Source organism: Atheta coriaria, unplaced genomic scaffold (assembly GCF_025399875.1).
Source record: "Atheta coriaria isolate IRGN ID8LTWV9N9 unplaced genomic scaffold, Caltech_Dcor_3.1 hic_scaffold_6_pilon, whole genome shotgun sequence".
NCBI lineage: Eukaryota > Metazoa > Arthropoda > Insecta > Coleoptera > Staphylinidae > Dalotia > Dalotia coriaria.
Genome location: NW_027045448.1, coordinates 4,343,241 through 4,362,308, shown reverse-complemented (window position 1 = coordinate 4,362,308; position 19,068 = coordinate 4,343,241). Strand labels below are relative to the sequence as shown.

Sequence of the window (19,068 nt, the reverse complement as noted above, 5' to 3'; positions counted from 1 at the left end):
GAGGTCACGGCCTAAACTTGTTTTAAATAAAAGCTTTATTATAAATATTTATGCGAGTTTTACAGGTAAAAGTTGTGTTTGACAGGATAATAGAAGTGCAAAATAGGAAAATGTAATGTGCATGTCGATCGTAAGGTACGATTGGCATAACGTGCACGGCATTTGCTTAATTGCAAACAAAACGGAGTTAATTAAGTTTAACAACTTGCACAAAACAGAAAAAAAGATATTAAACTAATTTATTACCCAATTTTAACGTCAAAAATGGTGCTTTTATTATTTTTGTGCTTAAAACGCAATTTTTTAACAACTAATAATAAAAACTAGTTTTTGCCCTCGTTTTCTACGAAGATTTTATTTTATTTTAAAGAAATTAGAAATGCTAATAATGCACTTTAACGCCATCTCTGATTCAATTATTTAACTATAACTATGTTTAAATCACCATACCAATTTTGATCCCTAATTTAACAACTTTTAAGTCATAATTTTTTATATTTTAATAAATATTCTGCTATTCTTGGTAGAGACGAATTCAAAAAACCAAAGATGATCAAAATCTGTTCAGTCATTCTCGAGTTATTAATGTTTTAACTAACACAACATTGATTCATATAAATAAATGTCAAAAATCTCTAGTTTAATCTTAAAATATCCTCAAAATAGACAAGCAATGCACAATTACTGTCACTTAATATTTCTAAATTTTATGAAAAATGATGATTTAAAGATTTACTTTTGTGCGGATGGTAAATAATACCCGCGGCTGTCCATCGCCTGTCGCATTAAGCCTTCGTTTTATACGTTTAACCACTTTGTGCGCTGCCGTTGCGCCGCGGGCGGATACATCCCGGAAACAAATGAAAAGCGCACATCGCGCGCTTTTTGTTATTAGCGTCGCCGTCGCAGTCATAGTCGTCGCGCGTTGTTGCTGTCCGCTTATTCCGGCGCTTAGCAGTCGAGTGCGCTTTCCTATTCATCCCATCCGCCATTGTCTTGCAAAACACTTCAAACCCAACTCAGAAAAAAAAACGCGCACATTTAAATGCTACCACATAACCTCAAATGTGTTTTCGCAGTGACGTCATCAATGACGTCAGCGACAAGAGTGGTTTGCGGCGCGCACATAAAAATAGAGTTAATTAAGTAAATTGCTTCGAATTTAACGCTTCGGTACACGAAGCTATGAGGTTCGAGTTACGCCGAAGTCCTTGGAGGACGACGAGAACATAAGGTGCACATCGTTTATATACGTGTGTTGGTTTTAGTTGTGTACAAAACGTAAAACGTAATTAAAATAATTAAAACCGTAATAGTTTACTCAAATAAGAAAAAAATTACTCAACAGTTGAATGAACATATTGTTTTCGCAATAGATTCATTCGCGAGTGACACACAACGACGAAAAAAATAGGAGTAGAGTACGCGAAGAGGAAACGATTCCATCTGGGGAGCTGGAGGATTGCGGCGTTCGCCTCCTTTTGTGCGAAAACCTTCAACTCGAGCGATAGAATCCACACGCCGATGGGTTTATAGCCGGATGGCTATGACCGAGGAGCTCAAACCCTCGCGTCGACTCCGACAACGAAAAGGTCAGGGGTCGAGTGCGCGCGTTACGCTACAAGCTGTGCTCTCGTCAGTCGGCCAGGATAAGAAAGGAGAAAATGGTGAAAAGCTTCGATCACGATGCGTGCCTCACTGGTTTAATATTGAAGGCACCACGGGTTTTTTTTTTTTCCCGGTCGCCACGGCTAACGAATACTGAATAATGGCATTAATCAATCATTAAAATGCGAAGGGAAAGTGATACGTCAAGTTGTATTACGAGTAGAACATCAAAGACTCAATTTCAAGCAAAAATTCTGTTGAAAAAGTTATAATTTGAGGTTAAGTAAATAATTTTGTTTGTGTTATGCAACTTTTTGACCACGAATGATTGTCATTAATATAACTCGTTGGTTTTATGCGTTTTGGCTTCGAAAATTGCAAAAATACACGCGCAGCGAGACGAAACGAATTCGAAAATTATGTAGAGCGTGTGTATCGTGTATACGATTCCCACGATTCGTGTCGGTCGCTGCAAAAAACCAGCCAGCAAATACAAATCACCCCGCCATTAGCATTTCGCCCGCTTGGAAATTTCGTATTTCGTTTTTGTTCCGCGCATTATGAATAATATCGCAATTTAATATCGCGATTTGATTTTCTACAAAATTCCCAAGGCGACCTTCCACTGCAAAATGGTTATTAGTTAATTAAAGTCAACAAGAGATACAAATTGCTATAAAATTAGAGATTTTAACGCTAGATGGCGTTTGTAGTCATTTTAGTAGTGCATACATCGTTTCGATGCAATTTGAAGCAATTTAATACCCGCACGAATTTAATACCGTGCTCGTCTATCGATTGTGATGGCCGAACATAATCAGAAATAATGAGTTATCACAGCGGTGCCTGCGCGTTTTCCGCGCTGCCGGCCGAATTGCCATTTCCGCTCGAGCGCGTCGATTCCACCGCGCGTGCCAATTAATTAAAGCCGAAAAGGCCAAAAGTACTGTACTACACTTTATATCCACTTGTGCTAATACAACGAACATCAAACATCGATAAATAATATTTTACTTTTTTTTTAAGCTGGAAATTTATGTGTTAACATTATATAAATTGAATTATTTGCGATGGAAGTTATGCAGGATGCAGATGTGCCCGAAATGTTTGGGCTAGAGAACCAGCGAGAAAAATGAGGTAAAGGTCGCGGTCAGTCTCTCTGAGCGAAATGTCAAACGAGCACGACGTGCTATCGCGAAATATCATCCAGGGCAAGCACAATATAAATAATACACAAACGACTCGCACGCGGACGGCGATTAATTGTAAGATTGTAAACAATTTGCATATTTGCACTCATAATTAACATCATTAAGTGGAAGTTATTATGAAAAAAAAAAACTTATAAAAGTGTCGGATGTCAAAAGTATAATCTAGTTGAAACTATTTTACACCAGATGGCGCTGAAAACAAAGGAAATTGTGTGTTTTTTGTGAATGCGTTTATATTTAGATTAAACATTGCTAAAATGAACTAAATCGTATTGATACATTTTGTTTTTGTAGATTATACGTAGCTGCAAGTGCAAAGCTTGATTGACAGCTGACGATATACATGCAAACATGTTGAATCTGTTGAATACGCACGCATCATGTCATGTCAGCCTGTTCAAAGCATGCATGGGAGATTGGGAGGAAAAAATAAATTAAACGTGGAAATCGTAAGTTGGAAATCCAAAAACTAACTGTGTTTTAAATTTTGTTATTAAAATGCTTTGTTTGCCACAAGATGGATTGCTCAGTTTTTAATTAAAATATTAATTTAAAAACAAAGCGACACTTTTCCGAATATGTAAATGCAGTTGAGGAAATTAATTTATATTTTAATTAAATTTAGAAAAAACAAGTTTGGTTTTTGAGCTTAATTTTCATTAAATTTTAAGCTTTCAGTATTGATTTAAAAGGGTTGAATAAAGCGTAGAAAAAAGATATTAAAAGTTAAAAGTTAATTGAAATTTGGTTATGACAAAGAAAAAAGTGCAAATATTTATTATCATGACATCTATCGTCGAAGAAAGAAGTTTATCATCTATAATCGCGTATTTAAGCAAGAAAACAGAACCTTAGAATTTGGTTTTTATTAAGTTAAGAAAAAGCTTTAGAATACAACAGCCCCACTTAAAAAGCCATTTTTTTTAATCCTGCATGAGGAATTACTTTCCCTTTAATACAGTACGTATGCCAATGCTATGCATTTTGTATATTCTTAAATATTTCACTTTAACCAAAAACAGACTTTTGCATTTTATTCAAAAACTAATAAATAAAACATCACCAAAAATATATATACAGAGAAAAATTGGTTTTGATGTCTAACACAGTTTAAATTGCTACTAAGGCACTAAGTTTTTAAAATAGAAATAAATTATAAACTCAGAATTTATGAATTTATGAAAATGTCTCAGGGGATGTAAATACACCAAATAGATAACAACTTTTTTTGTAAATGTTACTCATCATTGTACGAGTAAAACATCAGACAAAGCACCAATAAAAACTTTTCTTTTCTTCGGTTTTATTTGGGTGAGAACAATTATCCTTTTATTTTGACGACGTCGACGACTACTATAACATACATTTTCTGCCATTTTGCTGACGCTTATACAATACGCATAATGTTTGTAATTGAAAATCAACATTGAACGACGAAATGCAGATCACGCATTAATTTTTATATTAAACAACTCAACACCGACATCACTCCTCTGATCCGCCGCAATCAGACTTAATCGGTTAAGTTATAGTTAATCAAAGGCAGAGAGAAAAGTTTCCAGGAACAGTTCAATTGCATTTTCTTAATAAATCAACCAACCGGTTCTTCAAAATGTGATATTACTCATAAATAAAATATATTTCCGGGTATTCCAGGAAATTATTTCATTCATCAGTCATCATGCCTATTCAATATTTTCATTTCAAAGACTTCTAAGAGAAAAACCCATAAAATACGTTTATTCAATGTGCCCAATTAGGAAATTCATGAATTGAGAAATTTCCAGAATCGATTTTTCCATAAAATTAACCGAGCGTTAAAAATTTTCATGACTCATGTATTCTATGTTGCCTACATAGGAACACACAACCATTGAAAGCTTAGGTTTTATCCATACCATTATCATATTCCATCATTACTATTATTATTATTATTATTATCAATATATTTTACCTGGTGTTCGGAATCGGGCCAACTTGCCGTACATCCTTGATCCTGATCGTCACTGTATTCACTCATATTCCTTTCTTTTCCTTTGTTTTCGTCAACTTTAAATTATCCCACTACTACTACTACCCTTTAAATATAATCGCACAAAAATCTATAAACTTTTAATTATCCAAACACGATCATTGTTGCATCAATATTATTGAGTTGTCTTTGTTGTAGTTTAGTGTTTCCTTTGTAATATTGAATGTTTTGCAGCCGGCACAGACAGGACAAACACTATCGATGACAAAAAAAGGTCAACGTTCCATTATTACCACTGTCAGCGTTATCATAGTGCGGCGGCGGCGGCAACGGCTTCAACATCGGCGGCGGCGATGAGCGTGTGTGCACCGCGACGCTTATGCATATTTAACGAACTGATATGAGTTTATTGCTTCGTCATTTGGCTCATTCTCTCGTTTTTTCATTGATTTTCCCCTGCACGATACACTATATTACTAATATGTCACACAATGTAGACGATATAGTTTACTAGTTTCACATTTGCAAACACACAATCAACACAATGATTGAAAATCATTTATGCAACATTATTATTATTATGATTATTTTTATTTAAACACGCTTTGTCTCTTTGTTCTCACAAGCAGATTGTGTCCGCGCACAGAATCGTAATGTTAATACGATTTTTTTTTTCAGTGTTTTCCGGTCGGGAATTGATGCTATCGTCGATTCAGCTGTTACACTCCACTATCCGCACCCACTTGTAGTTAAACCGCGTGATTATAGCGTTATCCTTATTTTTCGCCGACTTTTCGAAACGAAAGCGTGTTGTGCCGCCCGTCGTGCGTGCCAGCCTACAAGCGTGCGCCCATCGGTCGCTTTCTCCGGCGGCGGCCGGGGCGACCGCGCACGGATACACACGACTCACTCCGAGTCGGCTTCGATCCGGCGCACACAACCACACATACACCGCGCAACAAATATCTACGAGTTTGTTTTGGTGTATTGGAGGCGGTTACCGCCCTCGAGATACTTTTCTATAAAACCATGCAAAATGTACGCAGATATATCTATTTCATTCAACTTATGTTTTATATTTTGTATAATTTATGTTTTTAGGTTAGAAATTTACATAAAATTGCGTTTTTTTCATTTTTTTGTTTTTTTTATGTAAAATTAATTAGTATTATTATGTAATTTGAAGGGATAGTAAAGGTAATTAGGGTCTGTGTCCACTTTGTCCAAAACTAACCTTTCACAGATTTCGCACCAGCGAAGGAAAGTTAGTCCGATGTAGGACACGAGACGCCCGCCCCCGCAACTCGAGCCTCAATAAACCACATAATCCACACACGTGGCCTGGATGCAATCATCCTTTAAAACCCATGTCTGCGCGTGAAACACCCGCCTGGACGGGTTTGCATAATGCAACCACAGTGGTTTAATTGTATGCAACCCAACATACACACCACTTTGGGTAGCTCCCAGTGTAAATATTTAGGGGTGTGGCATTTACAGACGGGTGAGTGTGAAGTTGGGCACGAAAAAGTTTTAACAGGAAAATTGAAGTTCGACGCAAGTTATAATAAAGTGAAAAGTGGGAAAGTTCGGAGCCGGAAGACATTATCGCGCGAAGGGCATTCGAAGGGAGTTGACGCCTCGCTTATTATTCACTTCGCGAGTCACATATTCAAACGCGCGTGACACATGCCCTTCTTGGTGTTTGAGTGGTGGAGAGATGGAGGAGGAGGTGGTTTTGTAAGTGGCTGAGACCCGAAGCGATCAAAGTAACATTCAACATTCAATGCTTTCGGGGAAGTCGCGAGGGTTGAAATTTTTAATTAAATTAAAAGCTCATATCTGGAAAGTGTGTTTGTGTTGTCAAAGTTTTAAGGTTAAGGTATTAATTTTATGAGGTTTTTTTGGTTATGTTTTGAAAGTTATTTACAAATTCAATTATTTATGACTAACTTAAGAACTGGGGACTTTTCTTGTAACTTAAATTGATATTTAGATGTGAAAAGAAATTATTTATTAAAAAATTGTTATAATTTGTTATGATAAATTTTTCTTACGTTTGATTATTGCAGAATCCTAAACGGAACCAGATAACTAGGAGCCTAACTGTCATCGGCCCGGCTAGCTCAGTCGGTAGAGCATGAGACTCTTAATCTCAGGGTCGTGGGTTCGAGCCCCACGTTGGGCGCAATTTTCTCATTTTGTTTTTTAAAATTTACAACTATTTTCATCATAAAATTCAAGAGATTACTTTGAAAATAATAATTTTTGGAAAAATAATTCCGTTTTAGTTTATAATATTGAAAATCGTAGTGTGGGTTGCCTAATTTTCAAATTTTAAACCTGAACGTGAAGCTAATTAATATTATTACACAAAAGGTGAAAGACATTCAGCTTGCGTGCACCCCGCACGCAGCGGCCCTTTTTAAACGCATCGATTATTCCGAAAGCCAGACGCCGACTTGCGCCATTAGCGCGCGCGAGCGACTCAGAGGCGGAGGCGGCGAGTATTTTTAGGAGATCCGATTCAGATACCCCGGCTGATAAGAAAAATCGGTCAATGCGGCCGCCGGCCGCAGCAACAAACCGGCCGGCTCGCATTCACATTCACCTACTTTCTTTTCTTTCCTCCGCTCCGCTTCGCACTGCTATGCGTGCGTATTCTCACCTATATACGAAAAAGCAGTGGCTTGCGAATGGTGAAAATGAATTCATGCATATCGTTAAGTGTTCGTGAGCGCGCGAAGAAAAGCGAAAACGAACGTTTTCGGGAATCCGAGTGGAAATATTAACATTTACCGAGCGAAAACCGACCGCATTTCAGCGTTAACATCAATACTTATCCTAACCTTGGTTTGGGTCTTCACCTAACCTAGAAGAATTAAGTGTGCAAAGTTTGTTTTTCTCAAGTGTCGCTTCGCATTTGTTATACATATTTTATTAATCTTTCGTGCGCCACGTGTTAGCCGTCGAGTTCCGCCACCCTCGGGGATAATTAGGTTTAACTACTTAATTATAGAGCATAACGGCCGTAAATTATAAACGCTACGATACGTCTCGGCTTCAAACTCGTAAGGCATCCGAAAATAAAATGCAAAAATGCAAAAGATTTGCTATTAATTTTAATTCATATATAAAAAATAATATTTTGTTAGTTACAACACGTATAACTCAAAAACGGCTGGACGGATTTTGATGGTCTATGATTTTTTGGATTTGTCTTTGCCTCAAATAGATGAATAACCATTAAAATATCAAAAATTATAAGTTTAAAGGGTGTTAATTGAGGAATGAAAATTAGTATAGCGATTCAATCATAATTATGCCTAATTAATTGAATTCTAGATGGCGCTAAAGTGCATCATAAGCAATTCTTGTTTTTTTTAAACTAAAATTTTGGTCTTAAACAAAAAAATTAAAAATTATTTCCATTTTTACTAAAAATTTTACCAAGAAAAATCTTGTAATATAATAAAAATATAAACAAGTTTGCGATTTTCCGCTCGAATGCATGTTTAAAATCTGTGCGACATCGTGACGTGTATTGTGACCAATTTGCGAGACATTTATCAATGTCTTGCGACAATGTGAAACTTACATCACACTCTCGCGCGAGGGAGACATGCGTGCGAAGAAAATGGAAACCAGAAAAAAGTGTTTAACTTTACATGCACCCTTCGAACTATGCGAAATAAACTATGTGTGTCTTTTTCGGCCCGTTCGGCGCCTGAATTTTTTTCTCTTGGCGAATTTGAGGCCTAGCCGAGCGAACACATCAATCATTTTTATTTTTCGCGAGTTTTATGCTGAATAACCGCTACCCTCGAAATGTGAACGACACGAATATTTACTTTTAAGACCATTAGAACCGGAAACATTAAAAACTCCAATCTGTCAAACTTGAAAAAAATTTTCTTCAAAAAAACTTAAAAGCTAGTTTAACATAGATGGCGCTGGATTATAATTACAGTTATCTGTAATTAAGTACCAATTGACATTTATAGGTCGAACACGCCACTCTTAATCAGGATTAAATTACGAACTGAGTGATTTTTGTCATGTAATGAAATGTAATGTAATGTAATGCAATCTAGGCAAAGTGATTTAATTGATTAATACGCGCCGAGATTGAAATTCACAGCGAAGGATCGAATAAATATAATTTGTTTGTTTTGCCTCGGCGGCGGCGCGGCAGTGGCGGCGGCGACGCGCTTGCCAATTGCCGGCAGGACTCTTCCGCTCGCGGCGCCCGCACCGCACAACCAGAAATCCAGATATCCGTCCGGGCGCTGGGAATTAGATTAATGGAAGCACATCCCGATCTCGATACCCGATTCCCAGATTCCGCCTGTGCTTGCATCGGCAAAAAAATTCACAGATTGCTTTTCTCGATTTCGCACTCCACGCGTCACACACACTCACAGCGCGATTTCGACACTGATTTTTGTGTTCATGTGACGGTAATAAAAATATCAACATTGGGGATAAAAAGGGTAAAAATTGACCATTTGAAGATTAAGTTATTTAAAGTCAAAATGTCTCTCACGAAATTAAAGTAAAAGTAAAGCCTAGGCTTTAAAGGACTGCCAGGCGTTAAAGTGAAAAAACGATTTTTGTAAATTTTAATTTAGTTAAATATGTTTTCTGTGGAATTTGGCAGAATATTTACTAAAAATACCAGAAAAACAACTGAAAATAAAGTAATAATAAAAAAACCTTTTTTAGGTTAGGTTAAGATCGTTTGACATTTGACGTTTGACAGCTGATTCAAAATAAGTGTTATTTGAGGTTATTTTTAACAAAACCAAACAAAATTCCTTAGTAAAAACGTTATAAAGTGTCTCTAAATAAATAATTCTCTATAAAATTAATAAAAACGTCCACATTACCTTAAATTACGTCCTGGCAAATTGTCCCGTTTGCAAGTCTTGAAAATATCCTAATATCCTGCAACAAAGAGAACAAAACCTGTTAAAAACCCAAAGTTTAAAGTGAAAGTAAATATTTTAACCCCACTTTCACCGTGAACGTGAAAATATTTCGTGCTGAATACGATTAAAAATTCGCCGGCACGATATTCCTAAATTCTTAAAATAGTTCACCAAACTTGCTGTCATTGAACTTAACCTCACAAACACGAGAACAAACATATTTCACGCTGATTTTCAGATGGCTTAATCAGAAAATAATTCAATTAGCATGCTAACAAATTGTCGATTAGCCGTGATTACTTAAGTAGCTCGTTAAATCCGGCGCCGCCACCATAATAAAGCAGTTAGTCATTTGTTGCGCCATTGTTGTGTGAACAGTCAGGCATCCAGCATAACACTTGTTTGCTTTGTAAGGCCTTTTTATCGGCGATTACACTTGCGTGTTATTTATATAATTGAACTTGTGGAGTCGAGCGGCTTTGAAATTTTGCATGTTACGACACTAATAGACTAATAGCGGTAGCATTTGTCGGGCGTGCGCGGCAATTGTTTTCGAAGCCTTTGTCATGCGGTAATTTCCAACCAACACAAACACACAAATAATTAGACATGTTTACTTGTATTTATGTTGTAGATATTTATTCATACGCTCATAGAATATGTTTGCATGATGAATCCGTATGAGAGAAGATGGCGTAATGCCAACGTTATAAAACGGAAGTGATAAATGGCCGCCATTTTTTAAATTTTAAAGTTTTAAACATCCATCAGACATAAAAACGAAATTTATTCTTCCGTTAATTCGGTATTAATTTTTGATCGCTGTGTGTGAAAGTTCAAGCGTCATTTCAAGACGTTTTCACCTTTCACCTCTTGCATGGCACGATCTTTACTGTTTTTTTTGTGTCGTCGCCTTCTTGCGCTTGTGCAAAGTTGAATTCCGAGCCGAAAGGTAGCAATTTAAAATGTATTAACTCGTCGGCAGGCCGGCTCTGCTGACGTCCGCATGAACATTTGAACACACGTTGCTGCCACCACCGTCGAATCGTTACTTCTTCCGTTTTTCAGGAATAGGACCAAGTCGTTAACCGCCATCGTCAACTCTGAACACATACAAGTACCTATCGACCGCACACGGCCAAACTAAACATTTTAACAACTTTTTTTTCCTTTTCTAAAATAAATTAAACAAAGGTTACAATTGTCTCGATTAGAATCTATTTTGGTTTCGGTTTGATTTGATTCGAGATTGCGAGAAAATTACCAATGCATTCAAGCGTCAAGCCGCGAAGAAAATTGGGTGCAATCAGCCTCGACGAGTTGGAAACTTCTGCTTCGATTTCGAGCAGCGCGTTTCAAATTAACACCGTTTACGTACAATTGCGCTTGAAATTGGCTGAAGTTATTTTTAAAACGTGAAATAATGTTGAGGTTATCTTTGTTTGCTGTGTATGCAAAAGTATAATGGTAGAAAACACATAAATTCGGGTCATAATGCGTAACCAAGTAGAGTCTGAACAATATTAAACATCAATTTGGCGCATCTGTCGTGTCCACAAAATGCCGCAACACAGATTGTAAAATAATTGACATTAACCTGATTTCGGACAATTAAACAAACACATCGAGCATCACGCTGGTCGAAACGATGCAGGCGTTAAATATTTACGCGCGGAATGTACGATTTTATTACAAAATGTGTTTTCAAACCGATTACAGCGAAAAGAAACACTTGTTTCGGTGTTTTTGTTTATTGAGTTGCCTATAGTCAATCAATAACCTAGTATATCACAAAATAATTAACTCGTGGGCTTTGAAAGGTGTGATATTTAATGTGTGATATGTTTGACGGGCTTATCATAATGTTAATCTGCATAAAACGTAATTTATGCGATGCAATTTGTTCTTATCGGAAAACGCTGGAAAAATATAGGTACTCGCAAACGTTAATGGCGTTATCAACAGCAACACGTACCGCATGTGTTTGCACGTTCTGCTGAGTTACTCTTTTCTATTCGAAGAAAACGTACGGATAAAAATTGCAATTTTTATGTACGCGAATACGTGAGACGTTTTATTGCTCCGAGATGCACTCGTGCTCCTCTGGGGATAGTAAAAACCACAAATAATATACAGGATGTTCGTTTTTTTTTATAAAAAAACAAAAACAAAACAAAAAACTTTTTAAAAAGTTAAGAATATCATCTTGACATACTAATTTCATTTCACACAATTATTTGTTTGTATAATACGTATACAAATGCTTAAAATTAAAATTTAGTTGTTTGTGTATTGTCTGATCTATTTCGAGTGTTTTTTCTGGAACGGAACGGAAATGTCAAGAGGTCAAAACATCGCCGAGTGTAGAGTGCGCAAAAAATGTGCACCCACGTGCATTTCGGTCTTCTGACATTTACAAGCAAACATTTCACTTAGGCGCAGAGCGCTGGCACTTTTATTTTTATCGTTATTATACTTGTAAGTCATCCGGGGGCACGTAAAACGCATAAAAGTTAAATTTTACTCCAACCACACCCACACGCGCTCAGCAATTCGCGTATAACTAGATTATCACGCTTATCATTAAACAGATTTCCATCTTCGAGTTTATAAAGTATAAAAGTTACATTTCTAGGTGATATTTTTACACTTTAACGAGAAAAACTACTTTTTTGATTATTTCTAGTAAAAATTTAATTTTTTCCGTAATTTTTTGTTTTTGTGAGTGAAGAAGTGTTACTAATGCACTTTAGCGCCCTCTCGTGTTCAATTATTTAACTATAATTATGACTAAATGTCAATACCACTTTTTACCTCCTATTTAACACCCTTTAAGTAATAATTTTTGAAATTTCAATAGTTGTTCTTTTAATCCAGGCAGAGAACAATCCAATAAATCAAAAATCATCAAAATCTGTCCAGATGTTCTTCAGTTATAAGCGCTGTAACTCACACAACTTTGCTTTATAGATTAGCTCAACATATAAGTAACTATTTTCTAATCAAAACTAGCATGGCATCGATATTAAATTTAAACCAAAACTCATTCGAATCGGAAATAAATTGCAAATTCATGTTCACCGAACATTAAAATGACTTACCAGTAAAAACATTCAAGGTATAACCTTAAAACCTCCAAGTTTGTGCCACTATGTAATACGCCATGTTGAAATATGTTTACTTTCCGTACTATATGCTTTCCTTTCCCATAAACTATAGTATTTTTATTCGAAAATAATTTACGACTTTATTTTCCACATCTTGAGTGTTTAATTTATAACCGCAATTTTTGCTGGATTTGTAATGATTTCCGATGGTCTTGAATGAGCGTGCGAATTGTGTCGACCGCGCCGGCCGACATTTTGTGCGTAAATATTTACGGCGAACGACGCGTGCCGCTGATTGAAGTTGCATGCAACCCGCACTACAACCGATGATGCGCTGACAGCTCGCTTTGAATGTGTGTGCGCTTGTCATATTTCGATATCTATCATTTCGACACCGGGTACATTTCAATCAATGCGCAAAATTTAGATTTATTCGCGCGCATGTAACGAAAATGCCGCTTTGATCTCAGTGTAACATTTTAATGCGCGAGATAATAAATCCAAGCACTGCACCACATGTGTAATGGCTTTGTAGCGAAGTATGAAATTTTCTACGAAAATAAATTCAATGACACATACCGGCATATTTGCTTATGTTTACATATCGCGCTGTAAATCACTTTGCTTCACTTCACTTACAGCCAGACAACAACAGCGCAAAAAATCTCAACAAACTTTTATTATGCACACACGCGCATATAAAATATTCGATATGGTTATGTGCGTGTTGTGATGTTTTTTGGGTTGCCTACATCGCACACTCCAATTGATGTCTATCCAAGAGAGATCTCGCGACGGAAATCTGAGTAATGTTTCGTGTTATTTTTTCTCTCGACGAGATTCTTTCGATATTTTTCACTCGAATTGCCCCGGCACATTTCTTTATCTGCTTCATCTGCGCCGGGACGAGATGTTAACAGATTTCGGGACTTTGTGCGATTGCAAGCGGCGGTGATTTGTCAACTCGGACGAATTGGGGTTGGTCCGTGGTTCGTGCGGAAGCAAAGTTAACCGGCGACGATAAAACCAACGCTGAGTTCATCAAAACTTTTCGCAATCCCGGCAAACCAACTCAATAAATATTTTAGTGCTACTCAATTATGTCAATTACTATCGATTTCATAAAAACTGCAAGCGCGTTCTGCGCATGTATAGAATATGCTGTCAAAAGCAAGCTGTCAAATGAAAAGTTTGAAAATTTAAGTAGTTGTTAGCTTTTTCAGGCTGCGTTTTATTTCCTCCGTCGCAAATTAAAATTTATCGTCGTTAAAGTCTTAAATATTTGGGCAGGACGCAATGGGACGTCCGTTCTTCGTCGACCGCTGCGCAAAAAGCAAAACGGCGCAACATCTCCGAAGCGCACTTCATAAATTTCCGCTCTCGGACGTTGGGCGCTGGGAAGCGGGGCCGAAGACTCGACAAAAGAAACAAAAGCGACGCGCAAAACACCGCGCACACGAGTGCGTCGCGAGAACGTTTCCTTGAAAAATACTTTCCTTCCGCTCCGAAACAACCCGCGCACAAACAAAAACCTCGCCACCCGTTGAAAAAAAAAAACACAACGCAGAGCTTAAAGTTAAACATAACCTACAAAAGTATGTATCAATTATATCATTGCTTTAGTATGTGTTGTAGTATTGTATTTTATCATTTGTAGTTAATGTGATGGAATATTTTTGAATAGATTCACATCTCGCATAATAAACGAGTGCATCAATTCGGTACCCGGGGAAAAAACATGCGGCATGGAGCCAAGGTTACACGGAAGCGCTTGCCAAAAATAATTTCTTCTCTTTGTCTCGCGACGCCCGAATTTATAGCGCTCGCAGCGGGTCGCGGAACGCTAATAGATGGGGGCCGGTTGGCGGCGTGTGACGAAACTGTGTCACGTTCACGGGTAAATAAACGATTGGATACCACCTTCACTGCTCACTGTTCGACTCTAATTAGCAACGTTTTCTAATTGTAGGCTACAATTTCCACATTGTACATACGTACATTTTGTTTGCCTGATCACCTAGGCAACCAACTAGACACGCCGCCATGTTATTGATACATGAACGTGATCGATTCGTTGATTTGCTTGCGGAAAACGAAGAAAACGAGCGCAAACAGCGCACCAAGTCCGGATTTTTGGCAAATGATACACGTCTTGGCATTGTGCTCGCACATTGTTCGCTTGTTTGCAGGTCTCGTTGGCGTTTTATTGCTGTGCGACACACGTTGCGCCAGTGAGTCTTATAAAATCCCCGAATTTATCTATGATCCGCCCGGAATTTCAACTATCGCATAATGGCTTAATTATAACGATGGGACAAATTAGATTCTACCGCTGCGATTGCTGCAAGTGTGCAAAATGCGCTAATTTGCGCTCTTCGCGCGCATTAATTGGATTTGCGCGCACGTAAAACTATTCAACTATTCACGGATAACACGTTTCTGCATACTTTTGACTTGGAGGTAGAGGTAGTTGGTATAATGCGCCAAAGTTTGTTAGTTTTTGAAAACGCGTTAACTTGATTTTCACGCTGACAAACTTGCGTGTTTTCTTATTAGCCGGCGTGATGGACGGTGGCAAAGACGTGAAGTTTTGAGCAAATTCGATGTGAGATAATGAGAATTTGTTGGAGTGTTTTCGTACTTTAGTAGCGTCGCGAATCGATGTTTTACGTGCTATAAATTACTGTAATTGAGCGTAATATCCTTGGAGAATCTGAAATTTCGCGCAAAGCGTTTGATTTTCGCTGAAATTAAATTTACTTGCGCAAAATTATTGCAACAGCTGCTAACATGATTATTTTCGATGAGAAAAAATACGAAATACAAAAATAAAAATTTTTGGATGGAAAGAAAAACATGTTTGCGTTTGGAACTGCTTCACAGGATTATTTCAAATCATAAAATATTAATGAAACTTTCATTTTAAACAAAAAAATAAAATATTTTGAGGTTATATTTAAATTGGCGTCCACCAGAGGTCATCTCCGACGTTTCTAATATAATTACATAAACCTAACCTCAATTTTAACCTTTACCTTGCCATAACCTCAATTTTTAAACTCAAATAAATTTTGAAAAGTAGTTATTACAAATAACACTCATTTCTATAGTTAAATTTAATACCATAACCTCAATTTTAGTTTTTTATATAAGAAGTAGCATTTTAAACACTTAATAAACAATAGTATCCTATTTACTGCTACTCAAAACATGAGCCAGCGTGGCATTTCACCATGTGCGAATTTTATTCGGCGTGAAATCGACGCGGCTTTTACTGCGCGCTGCGTTCGGTTCACGCATTATTGTCGCGTTTATGCGCCGCGCCTGGTAATTAGCAGCGACATTAAAGCGCGCACTCTTTATTGCGCTTGACACATCGTAAGTCGCGGTACGCTCGTGTCACAATACGACAAGCGTAGCAGCCTTCTAAGTGCGTGGGTGGGCGCGCGGAAAATTAAGTGTTTTTCGAATTACACGCGTAAATCCGCAAATACGCAAATTCAAAATGGCACCGGTTTCAATTTAATTAAATTTTACTTTATCATTGCGTAATTTTTGTCTAAAATGTTTGGAATTTTGTTTTTACGTTGATTTTATCATTAAACTAAGTTTATTTTCATAAATTTCCGTTAAAAATTGACCAAAATTAAAAAAAAATCTCAAAATCCAATTTTTTAAAATCATTTACTTAAAAAACTAAACTTCACAATTAAAAAATGTTTCTACGTGTAAATCACTGGCGCCTCCACCAAATTTTCAAAAACTCAATCTATAAATATCTCCACTCTGGAATTTATACAATTACCATCTGTTTAATACGATTGTAGAACGCAGTGCAATAGATAACAATGACGTCATGAGTATTGTGTGGCATTGTACGCGTCACCAGCAGGAAAGCCCGTTCGTTGCTGGGCCGGTGCGCGCACTTTAAAAATTCTATTAATAATCATCATCAATTCCATCATCAATTCGGCGCGCCGTGAGCTATTCGCCATTCGCGAAAATGTATCGACGCTTTTGTTGGGCTGGCGCTGTATTTTTAGCACCTACTTTTCATTTTCATTCGGATTATTTTATTACGGCCGCGGCGCGCGCGCGAGACAATCCGTTTAAGTGGCCTTCTCGCGTTGTTCGAATACTAAAACTATTCGCGCAGCAGGAAAACATTGCGAATACATACATAGATTACCTCTATAAATATCAAAACTTAAATTGAAAATGTAAACATTCCGATTAAAAGCTCGATTTTATTATTTTCGATTCGTTTTTTAAAGTTTTAATTAAAATGCGAGTGTTTTAGGTGTACGCACGTGGTGCAGTGTTATGAGAGAGTTGTTTGAGGCGTGTTGCTGGATGATGATGGCGAGTGCATGCGGCATTATTAAAATAATTGAAATTTACGAGCGGACCGCGTGTCTCGTGCGGCATCGTGCGTGAGGGCGATTAGAAAAACCTGCCGCCTTTTTCTTTCCTTCGCGTAATAAATTCGTTTAAATCGATATTTCGCAGTCGGAACGTAACGCACTCAGGAATATGGTACGTGTTTACAATATGGCTGCGAGTTGTTCTTTAGCATGCCCGAAAAGAAAAATACTAGTGGTCTAACCACACAAAGTAAGCGTACAATTGAATAAACGAATAATTATCTTGTCAATGTTATTAAAAGAACATTTTTGTATGTATTCAAACGGTTATAATAATTAATGTGGTGGTAATTCTTTATATTTTTGGCGTTTTCTGAGGATTATGTTCGGTATTTTTGATATTTGGAATATTTTATACGTATAAAAAGATATTTTGTATGTGTGTAACGTATTAACACTAAAACGAATGGACCGATTTGAATCAAATTTTCAGATAATCTTCAGAATAGCTTGATGGGTGATATTGGGAAGTTTGGAACCAAAAATATAACTAGAAGTGACTTAAATAAGCGATGAAAGTTTGTATGGAGAATATATCGTAGTTATTGTTATAAAAATTGAACTTAGATGGCGCTAAGAGTCATATTTGCATAAAATTCAGTTTGAAAATTATTTATATACTTATGCCATAATTTTGGTCACCGTCTTTCTTCATTAGGCAAATATTCAAGCACAAAACCGAGACATATTACTAATAATTCATAAAAAAAAGTGATTTTTAATTATTTGCTAGGTCAGCAACCACGTATGCAGCCCCTAAACTTCAATTCATAGTAAAATATACAAGAAATTAATATTTTAGAAGTAAAATAAAAGTAAATTAGTAATTATTTTAGGCTTTTTTTTGGTTTTATTAAATTGTAAACATTCATGTTTAATTAATTACCGAATTTAATTCGAAATATTCAAACTTTTTTGGTATATTTTACGCTGAACAAAGCAAATAATACTGTAAACATGCTTTTGAAATTATTGATGTGAATTTAACCGAACCAAAATAAAACAATAATATTATTTGGCTCTTGTGATAATTGTAACAGCTGCACCTTTGCCAGTCAGCTGACAGTTCAATAACCAATCGAAAGTAAATATTTATTAAACACTTGCGCATCGCACCATACTATCTATCATAATGCGCACCTCTCTCCGCGCTCGCACTTTTTCTCAGCCGAAAACACGCGTTAATGTTTCAACAATACCATTATTACCATTCGAATGGCAATGAAAAGCCAACTGTTTTCAAACATACCCGTACGCGGTTTTCCTATGCGTGACATAAACGAAACATATTGTGCGCTCAAAACAATCGCCGAATATTATACAAATAAATACATAATTATAATTAGCAAACAATTGCAGCGAGGGCGCGCAAACAAAGGTGAAACATGAAGTATGAAGCATTCGCGTGGTTGGTGCAAATATTACCTATTTATTATGTAGGCGTAGCTGGGCGCCCTGTCCTCCCCGATGGGGGTGGCGTCGCGTGGCCGCTGCACCTCTGGTGGCGGCGCTTTAAATCCGGCCGAGCGCTGGTGCACCCCAAAGTTACACACGCGAAATTATTATTAGTTTCAATATGCACCGTGGTTTTTTGTCTGTTTGTTAATCGAACAATAGTGCGGCGCGCATCGCGTGAGTGCAAGGTGTGCGTGCGCTTGGCGATGATTCGCACGCGCCGTTGCCCTGCGGACTGGGACTGCCGGTTTGCTGCTGCCGTCGCCGATACGCCTCGCGCTTGTTATCGGAGGGCGGTCGGCTCGTCCTGCTATACACGCCGCCATCTACAGTCGCACCAGCCAGTTACCTCACATTTGT

General features: G+C 37.3%; 1 protein-coding gene and 1 non-coding gene across 6 annotated transcripts in view; one reads left to right on the top strand and one right to left on the bottom strand.

Moving 5' to 3' along the window:
- Window positions 1–18,969, bottom strand: part of LOC135794792 (potassium voltage-gated channel protein Shab-like) — a 32,538-nt gene extending 13,569 nt beyond the window's left edge. For 4 of the 5 annotated variants that reach the window (XM_065306184.1, XM_065306187.1, XM_065306186.1 and 1 more), the window contains exons 1-2: window positions 18,679–18,969; window positions 9,681–9,738 (exon numbers count right to left, since the gene is read on the bottom strand). The gene's annotated coding sequence lies outside the window, so the exon portion shown is untranslated. Of the gene's footprint in view, window positions 1–4,773; window positions 5,621–9,680; window positions 9,739–18,678 lie in introns of those variants that run through there. The other variant, XM_065306185.1, reaches the window with a different exon arrangement.
- On the top strand, window positions 6,907–6,979 carry TRNAK-CUU (transfer RNA lysine (anticodon CUU)). Its single transcript has one exon. It is a non-coding gene; the product is annotated as a tRNA-Lys (tRNA).
- Window positions 18,970–19,068: the final 99 nt, after the last annotated feature.